The sequence below is a fragment of the Zingiber officinale genome, chromosome 4A, assembly GCF_018446385.1.
Source record: "Zingiber officinale cultivar Zhangliang chromosome 4A, Zo_v1.1, whole genome shotgun sequence".
Taxonomy (NCBI): Eukaryota; Viridiplantae; Streptophyta; class Magnoliopsida; order Zingiberales; family Zingiberaceae; genus Zingiber; species Zingiber officinale.
In genome coordinates, this window is record NC_055992.1 from 4,568,080 (window position 1) to 4,572,177 (window position 4,098).

The 4,098-nt window shown below is 33.7% G+C and overlaps 1 long non-coding RNA gene across 1 annotated transcript; it reads left to right on the top strand.

Annotated features, from left to right (window-relative positions):
• The first annotated feature begins 3,668 nt into the window (after positions 1-3,668).
• LOC121973077 lies at positions 3,669-4,098 on the top strand. The gene is made up of 3 exons (XR_006109371.1): positions 3,669-3,695; positions 3,785-3,883; positions 3,968-4,098. It is a non-coding gene; the product is annotated as an uncharacterized LOC121973077 (long non-coding RNA).

Genomic DNA, 4,098 nt, shown 5'->3' on the forward strand with positions numbered 1-4,098 from the left:
GCGCGTCAATATACATCAACGGACACAAGTGGCCGGCCTGATTCCTTCGACGATTAAGTCGGCATTGGGCTGAGAAGAAAGAAAGTGGAAGAGCACGAGTAAAAGCTTAGCTTATCTTCATCGCCCATCAGTACTATGTGAAAATCGAGTATAGACTTCGTCATAGGTTACTTCGGCAATTTATAAATACGAAGTAATATATGATAATAAACTTCAATAATAAATTTAATGAAGTCAATTTTATTTTAGACTTCATAGATTAAAAATAGTGAGCTCACTACTAATTTTTATTGATATTTTACTTCATATTATATATTTGATAAAGTAATAAGTCTTAAAATAAAATTTATATGTTTACATACTGAAGTAATAAGTCTAAACCTATTAAAACATTTTTCTATTTATTAATAAATTAATAAATTTATTGTTTTTAAACTATTCATTTGGTAAAACCCTATTAACTTGAGGGGGGTTTGTTTTCAGTATCAATTAAGTAATAGTTAATAGATGCTATTAACCTAAGGATTCGCCACCGCCAACTCCTTTTCCCCTCTCTTCTCCGCCGCCCAACCAAAACCCTCACCGACTTCCCCTTCCCTCTTCTCTCTATCTCCGTCGCACGCGAACGAGGGCATCACCGGCCTTGGGGACCTGATTTGGCGCCAGTTCACGCCGGCAAACTCTCTGGGGGTGTCGCGGTCGGACGTGGAGGACTCCAACTAGCTTATCGGCGGCACAAAACACCTGGGCAAGAGCCTCCATCGGTAGAATGAGGACGGAAGCGACAAGGGAAAGGCAAGTACTCCTTTATGTGGGCATAGCTTCCATGAGGTAGGAGTAGGCAGCTAGGAGAGGTCATTATGATTGTCGACGATGCCTGTATGAGTTGTGAATCGATTCTTTCTATGTGGTTCCTATTTTTCTCTATGAATCATTCCGGATTTCCTCTATGGTTTTGGGCGTTATGATTGTAGTTGCTTTTGGTATGGTTCTTTGGACAATTTGAGCTCTGGACCGAGTACTAGGTGGTTTCAGATAGATTTGATGATGTGTTGCTCTTTCCTTTCTCCTCTGAAGATTTTGGTCAGATTGTTGGTGTTCTCGGATTTGATCAAGGATGTTTTTACGGATAGCTTCAGAATGTTGGACTGTTTTGATGGTGCGGATTTCAATTGGTATTGTTCTGTAGTTGAATTGCCATGAATCTGGTGTGGATGTAATTCCTTGTAGTCCGGTCTCTTCCTGTGAGTTTCAAAGAAGTGTTTCTTCATCAAGGTGCTTTTCGGATTCATTGACAGATTTGGTTTCATAGGTTGATTTCGATGATGTTATTCTTCTGCTCCATGAGGGATTCCGAGTTGTGGTTAGATTGGGTGGTTGTGTATGCCTTGATCACAGTTGTTTTGCTCTTCCATGTCATATGAAATTGTTGGATTGATTTAGAAGGTCTGCTCGATTTGTTGTAGCTAGTTCTATTTCAAGCCTAGATGTTGTTGCTACTCCATGTCTTATGAAGTTGCTGGATTTTCCTTAGCAAATTTGAGTTTGATTTCTAAAGCTGAGTTGATTCCCATGTGTTGCTGGAAATTCAAACCAGATTTGGAGTTGTCGATTCGATTTTCTCCTTGAAGTCATGATGGTACTGCTGGATTGAATTTTGATGAGTTCTTATTTTCTTTGATAAGCTTGAAACTCTAGACGCTAAGTTGAGATTTGATTTCTATGTTGAGTTTGGTTCTTCAAGATAACTTTAAAATTATGGATAGATTTGGGTGTAATTATTGAAGCTAAGATGTTCATTCTAAGCTGCAGGAATTTTGGGTTTGAGTTGGAGTTTTGATTCGGTTTTCTGCTTAATATGGAGATGGTATTCCTTTTGCGGTATTGATTCATATAACAGGATTCATGTTTCCATGCTAGTTCAGCTAATGTACTAAATTATTCGCTGATGCAACTTGAGTCCTAGCCAACATAACAAGAGGAAGACATATTCTTCGTCACTTATTTGAATTGCAGATTAACTTAACCTCGACACCTCTTTAAATTTATCAGAAAATCAATTGATTAATCTTACTATTTTTGGAATCTACCACTAGCTAGACCAAGTACCCCATCTATCTCATATATTTTTCTCTTGCATAATCTTGTCATATCATTATTACCAATCAAGATAAAATACAACATTTCTAATTTTCTTGATAGACAAATTGAATTTCCATGCATTTTACATTTTGAGTTGCATGTAACTTTTATTTATTTACTTTAATATCTTCAAATTTTGACCTATTTGTTTTGGGATTTTGCTAGATTGAAATGAATAAATCCTGGATATACTTGGATAGAAGGTCCAAATAATATGAGGAGAGTGTGGAACAATTCATTAGAGATTGTTTACAGAATCCGAATATTGACCCCTGACAACGCCCTCAACCAGGTATATTTACAGAGAAATGTTTTCTAAATTTTCCATGTCCAACATTTTACACAGTTGATTTAGGTATTGAACTATACAGTATGTTTTAATGTTCTTAACTAGATGAAGTACCGTTTTTATGAACTAGGCTCATAAAGATCTAGATTAATCAATAATCAAACTTGACCTTATAATTGACACTAGTAAGGTTTTTTTTTTTTTAAAGTCTGGTTGTATACTTCAATGCAGATGATACGCAGCCTTGAACTTAAGCTCATACAACTGTGAAAGTATTAGTGAAATGATTCAACATGGCTTTCTTTCATGACATGATGTTTAATCATGATTAGGATGGTTTACAATCATTCTATTCTTGCTAAAAGAGGAAATATTGTTGGATTGTAATGCACTAATGCAGGAAGAAAAATCCTTTTGCATATAAGAAAGGTAGTATTTTAATATTAGAATAACATTGTCATGTGATGTAAGTATTAAAGAGTCATAGTGATATGATATTGTAGGTTTTTTCACCTACTTTACTTCTATCGAGACTAAATATGTTTTCAGGAATCACAATGTATGATTATAGGAATGAGAACGAAGATAACGTAAGTTGATTTACGAGTATTGTAGTGTTTTAATTTCTACGACACTAGAAGTCAGTGATTTCAGTTGACCTTAGCTGTTTCTTCCTATTATTTCCTGTAATTAAGTCTTAATTTCTAGTGTTAATCTATGTTTGAGATTTTAGATTACATTTTTCAGTATTTCCTTTTTTTTCTCTTACATCCTGCTATGGAATCAATGCCTAAGCTTCAAAATTTATTTTTCAGAATTAATAGAAGTGGTTTATCAAATATGATTAACATGAAGTGCTTCAAGATTATTTCCATAATTAATCTTTTGCTTTCAAGACTATTTCAACATTTTAGTGTTTTTTTTATATCGATTCACATAATGGTGTTAATTTTTCGCTTTACAGATTATTTCCATACTTAATTCAAGAATATAATGATGTAGATTATTCATGAAAAGCAAAAAGAACGGATAATGTATTATAAATATCATCATCGACTGTCTCGCAAGGGTTACATCAGTTTGGAGGCTGAATTGGTAAACTTGGGAACATTTTATTTGTCATTTTCAAGAAATTACTTAATATTATTTAACTGATCAATTTTGGAATTGTAGAGGGAGAAAATATTAATTGCTGAAAATGAGGAAGTCTTGGATTACTTAATAAATATCAATTTTGTTAAGTCATTAATATTACTTACTGACGGTATGTATTGTGACTATGTATTTAGACATCAATTAATAATTCTTATTATTTGGATTATGACTTATTGATAACATTTTCAATTTGATTAGAGTAATCTAAAATAAAAAGGTGGTGTTGAATGTGGATATTGTGTAATGCGGTACATGAAAGAGATAGTCTTGGATGAATATCCCCAATTGGAGATGAAGGTGAATTTCTTCTTTATAAAATATCTTCTTTATGAAATATTGAATCATTTTACATTGACTCTCAAATTTCTGTTTATGTTTCAGTTTGCAACATCAAAAAACAAACAGTATTACAATCAATCTCAGTATGATGAAGCCAGAAGTGAATGGAGCGAAGTCGTCTACTTCTATATAGGTGCTTAAGTGTAGGCTGTGATATAAATTTTGGATTTATT